We start from the raw sequence: 6000 nt of genomic DNA on the forward strand, positions 1-6000 counted from the left end.
TGGTGAGAGATAGGTGTGTCTGAATAGTCCCAGTGTGGAGAGGATGGGTGTGTCTGAATAGTCACTGTGTGGTGAGGATAGGTGTGTCAGGATAGTCCCTTTGTGGTGAGGATGGGTGTGTCTGAATAGTCACTGTGTGATGAGGATGGAGTGTGTCAGGTTAGACCCTGTGTGGAGAGATGGGTGTGTCAGGTTAGTCCCTGTGTGGTGAGATGGGTGTGTCAAGGTTAGTCCCTGTGTGGTGAGATGTGTGTGTCTGAATAGTCCCAGTGTGGAAGAGATGGGTGTGTCTGAATAGTCACTGTGTGAGTGAGGATGGGTGTGTCAGGATAGTCCCTTTGTGATGAGATGGGTGTGTCAGGTTAGACCCTGTGTGGTGAGATAGGTGTGTCAGGTTAGTCCCTTTGTGGTGAGATGGGTGTGTCAGGTTAGTCCCTGTGTGGTGAGATAGGTGTGTCAAGTTAGTCCCTGTGTGGTGAGATGGGTGTGTTAGAATAGTCCCTGTGGAGAAGGATGGGTGTGTCAGGTTCGTCCCTGTGTGGTGAGATAGGTGTGTTAGAATAGTCCCTGTGTGGAGAGGATGGGTGTGTCAGGTTAGTCCCTGTGTGGTGAGATGATAAGGTGTGTCAGGTTAGTCCCTGTGTGGTGAGATAGGTGTGTTAGAATAGTCCCTGTGTGGAAAAGATGGGTGTGTCAGGTTAGTCCCTGTGTGTGAGAGATAGGTGTGTCTGAATAGTCCCTGTGTGGTGAGAGATGGGTGTGTCAGAATAGTCCCTGTGTGGTGAGATAGGTGTGTCAGGTTAGTCCCTGTGTGGAGAGATGGATGTGTCCAGGATAGTCACTGTGTGGTGAGATGAGGAGTGTGTCCAGGTTAGTCCCTTTGTGGTGAGATGTGTGTGTCTGAATAGTCCCAGTGGTGAGATAGGTGTGTCAGGATATTCCCTGTGTGGAGAGGATAGGTGTGTCAGGATAGTCCCTGTGCAGTGAGAGAGATGGGTGTGAGTTAGTCTCTGTGTGGTGAGAGATGGGTGTGTCAAGATAGTCCCTGTGTGGTGAGAGATAGGTGTGTCAAGGATAGTCCCTATGTGGTGAGATGGGTGTGTCCAGAATAGTCCCTGTGTGGTGAGATGGGTGTGTCTAAGATGAGTCCCTGTGTGGAAGAGAGATAGGTGTGTCTGAGTAGTCACTGTGTGGTGAGATGGGTGTGTCCAGGATAGTCCTGTGTGTGAGGATGGGTGTGTCTGAATAGTCCTGTGTGTGATGAGGATGGGTGTGTCAGGATAGTCCCTGTGTGTGGTGAGGATGGAGTGTGTCTGGATAGTCCCAGTGTGGAAGAGGATGGAGTGTGTCTGGATAGTCACTGTGTGGTGAGGGATGGGTGTGTCAGGATAGTCCCTGTGTGGTGAGATGGGTGTGTCCTGAATAGTCCCTGTGTGAGGTGAGGATGGAGTGTGTCAGGTTAGTCCCTGTGTGTGGAGAGATGGGTGTGTCAGGTTAGTCCCTGTGTGTGGTGAGGATGGGTGTGTCAGGTTAGTCCCTGTGTGGTGAGGATGGGTGTGTCAGGATAGTCCCAGTGTGGTGAGAGATGGGTGTGTCCAGGATAGTCACTGTGTGGTGAGGATGGGTGTGTCAGGATAGTCCCTGTGTGGGAAGAGGATGGGTGTGTCAGGATAGTCCCCTGTGTGGTAGGAGATGGGTGTATCCTGGATAGTCCCTATTGTGAGTGAGGAGATAGGTGTGTCAAAGATAGTCCAATGTGTTGGTGGTGAGATGGAGTTATGTCCAAGGATAGTCCCTGTGTGAGGGTGAGGATGGGTGTGTCAGGATAGTCCTGTGTGTGGAAGGGATGGGTGTGTCAGGTTAGTCCCTGTGTGGTGAGGATGGGTGTGTTAGGATAGTCCGTGTGTGGAGAGGATGGGTGTGTCTGGATAGTCCCTGTGTGTGAGGGATGGGTGTGTCAGGTTAGTCCCTGTGTGGTGAGGATGGGTGTGTCAGGATAGTCCATGTGTGGAAGGATGGGTGTGTCAGGTTAGTCCCTGTGTGGTGAGGATAGGTGTGTCTGGAATAGTCCCTGTGTGGTGAGGATGGGTGTGTCAGGATAGTCCTGTGTGGTGAGGATGGGTGTGTCCAGGGTTAGTCCCTGTGTGGTGAGAGGATGGGTGTGTCAGGATAGTCCTGTGTGGTGAGGATGGGTGTGTCAGGTTAGTCCCTGTGTGGTGAGGATGGAGTGTGTCTGGATAGTCCCAGTGTTGGTATTGAGGATGGGTGTGTCAGGATAGTCCCTGTGTGAGGCTGAGGATGGGTGTGTCCAGGATAGTCCCCTGTGCAGTGAGAGATGGGTGTGTAAGGTTAGTCTCTGTGTGGTGAGTCCCTGTGTGGTGAGGATGGGTGTGTCAGGTTAGTCTCTGTGTGGTGAGGATGGGTGTGTCTGAATAGTCCCTGTGTGATGAGGATGGGTGTGTCAGGTTAGTCCCTGTGTGGTGAGGATGGGTGTGTCAGGTTAGTCCCTGTGTGGTGAGGATGGGTGTGTCAGGTTAGTCCCTGTGTGGTGAGGATGGGTATGTCAGGTTAGTCCTGTGTGCAGTGAGGATGGTGTGTCAGGATTAGTCCCTGTGTGGTGAGGATGGGTATGTCAGGTTAGACCCTGTGTGGAGAGGATGGGTGTGTCAGATTAGTCCCTGTGTGGTGAGGATGGGTGTGTCAGGTTAGTCCCTGTGTGGAGAGGATGGGTGTGTCAGGTTAGACCCTGTGTGGTGAGGATGGGTGTGTCAGGTTAGTCCCTGTGTGGAGAGGATGGGTGTGTCAGGTTAGTCCCTGTGTGGTGAGGATGGGTGTGTCAGGTTAGTCCCTGTGTGGTGAGGATGGGTGTGTCAGGTTAGTCCCTGTGTGGTGAGGATGTGTGTGTCTGAATAGTCCCAGTGTGGAGAGGATGGGTGTGTCTGAATAGTCACTGTGTGGTGAGGATGGGTGTGTCAGGATAGTCCCTTTGTGATGAGGATGGGTGTGTCAGGTTAGACCCTGTGTGGTGAGGATGGGTGTGTCAGGTTAGTCCCTTTGTGGTGAGGATGGGTGTGTCAGGTTAGTCCCTGTGTGGTGAGGATGGGTGTGTCAGGTTAGTCCCTGTGTGGTGAGGATGGGTGTGTTAGAATAGTCCCTGTGTGGAGAGGATGGGTGTGTCAGGTTAGTCCCTGTGTGGTGAGGATGGGTGTGTTAGAATAGTCCCTGTGTGGAGAAGATGGGTGTGTCAGGTTAGTCCCTGTGTGGTGAGGATGGGTGTGTCTGAATAGTCCCTGTGTGGTGAGGATGGGTGTGTCAGAATAGTCCCTGTGTGGTGAGGATGGGTGTGTCAGGTTAGTCCCTGTGTGGTGAGGATGGATGTGTCAGGATAGTCACTGTGTGGTGAGGATGGGTGTGTCAGGTTAGTCCCTTTGTGGTGAGGATGTGTGTGTCTGAATAGTCCCAGTGTGGTGAGGATGGGTGTGTCAGGATATTCCCTGTGTGGAGAGGATGGGTGTGTCAGGATAGTCCCTGTGCGGTGAGGATGGGTGTGTAAGGTTAGTCTCTGTGTGGTGAGGATGGGTGTGTCTGAATAGTCCCTGTGTGATGAGGATGGGTGTGTCAGGTTAGTCTCTGTGTGGTGAGGATGGGTGTGTCTGAATAGTCCCTGTGTGATGAGGATGGGTGTGTCAGGTTAGTCCCTGTGTGGAGAGGATGGGTGTGTCAGGTTAGTCCCTGTGTGGTGAGGATGGGTGTGTCAGGTTAGTCCCTGTGTGGTGAGGATGGGTATGTCAGGTTAGTCCCTGTGTGGTGAGGATGGGTGTGTCAGGTTAGTCCCTGTGTGGTGAGGATGGGTATGTCAGGTTAGACCCTGTGTGGAGAGGATGGGTGTGTCAGATTAGTCCCTGTGTGGTGAGGATGGGTGTGTCAGGTTAGTCCCTGTGTGGAGAGAGATGGGTGTGTCAGGAGTTAGACCCTGTGTGGTGAGGATGGGTGTGTCAGGTTAGTCCCTGTGTGGAGAGGATGGGTGTGTCAGGTTAGTCCCTGTGTGGTGAGGATGGGTGTGTCAGGTTAGTCCCTGTGTGGTGAGGATGGGTGTGTCAGGTTAGTCCCAGTGTGGTGAGGATGTGTGTGTCAGGTTAGTCACTGTGTGGTGAGGATGGGTGTGTCAGGTTAGTCCCTGTGTGGTGAGGATGTGTGTGTCAGGTTAGTCCCTGTGTGGTGAGGATGGATGTAGCAGGATAGTCCCTGTGTGGTGAGGATGGGTGTGTCAGGTTATTCCCTGTGTGGTGAGAATGGATGTGTGAGGATAGTCCATGTGTGGAGAGGATGGGTGTGTCAGGTTAGTCCCTGTGTGGAGAGGATGGATGTGTCAGGATATTCCCTGTGTGGAGAGGATGGATGTGTCAGGATAGTCCCTGTGTGGTGAGGATGGGTGTGTCAGGTTAGTCCCTGTGTGGAGAGGATGGATGTGTCAGGATAGTCCCTGTGTGGAGAGGATGGATGTGTCAGGATAGTCCCTGTTTGGTGAGGATGGATGTGTCAGGATAGTCCCTGTGTGGAGAGGATGGGTGTGTCAGGATAGTCCCTGTGTGGTGAGGATGGGTGTGTCAGGTTAGTCCCTGTGTGGAGAGGATGGATGTGTCAGGATATTCCCTGTGTGGAGAGGATGGGTGTGTCAGGATAGTCCCTGTGTGGTGAGGATAGATGTGTCAGGATAGTCTCTGTGTGGAGACGACATTTATGTCAGGTTAGTCCCTGTGTGGTGTTGCCCTAGAAACCACATCATTCATGTTAGTTTTAATGGTATAATATCAAGAGAATATACACGTAATCCGTTCTCGCTGTACACTATAAATGTTGACGTTAATTACATAATGTTTACAATATACTTACATAACTTGATATTTTCTCCCAGATGAATCAATTTCTCAAACTATATTATGAAATATTTGACAATCGGTTACATTATATTCAGTGAGGTTAGTTTGTTTCTAAATGGGCACCCATTGCAAATCATCGGTTACCATGACTTCACAATCAAATAACATCACTAATTCCCCTCAGCTGAGTCTCGTTAGCAGTAGTTCCTTCCCACAAGACAGTGTCCTGATTGCTTATAAACTGAAAACAAGGAAGCAGGAAGAATAATTTTGGATGACAGAATTGTACCCTCGTGTCAAATAAATTTTATATGAACATTTCCCGTTAAAAATGACACAAAAAAGAACACCAAAGAGAGATTATCCGTACCCTCTCTTATGTATATAATGTACATTATCTATGATTGAATGTAGGACTACTGCAGCATTCATTACCCCCTCCCGAAATCGCTATAGGTACGGCTTTTTCAAGACACACCAATTATTGGAAATTGAAGAGAGATTTCAAGATCTACAGGTGCTAACTGTACAACTAAAAGTGTGCCGTATACATATGGATAAAATTAATAGCCTCAAAAGATATTCGGTTAAAATTTAAGATGCCTTTCATTTTGTATATGTTCTAAATCTTTCTGACACAGAGGAAATAAAACCGGGCGAAGGTACGTGGAACCCGGAGCATTGTTGAAAGCGGGGTCAAAATCACACTCACTCACTCACTCACTCACTTACGTTCGCCTATAAACCATCTTTGTACATCACGCATAATTTGCTTGCTCTACAATGACTCCCGCCGCTGTGTTAAGGACTTTACTAATATCAACAATTTCACCATATTGCTTCAGATTAATGAAGATGTCGGTAATTCATTTCAAATGTATGTTTCTAATTTTATATACCCTGAATCTAGCTTGTACGCGGCTGATTAACTAGCCAGGTGGCCTACAACAGCGGTGTTGAGAGGCTCCGCTTGCTCATCTTTGATATGTACTACTTTATGTAGATGTAATCATGGCGAATGTATTCAAGCCTTGTGGGAGTGGTCAATGCAAACTTGAAAAGGGTAGCCAGTTGTCGGTGTGGGCAGTGCGAGCCCGTGGACACGCTTAGTGCAACCTAA

This window comes from Haliotis rubra, unplaced genomic scaffold (genome assembly GCF_003918875.1).
Source record: "Haliotis rubra isolate DU_JTF1 unplaced genomic scaffold, ASM391887v1 Scf46, whole genome shotgun sequence".
In the NCBI taxonomy this organism is placed as follows: Eukaryota; Metazoa; Mollusca; class Gastropoda; order Lepetellida; family Haliotidae; genus Haliotis; species Haliotis rubra.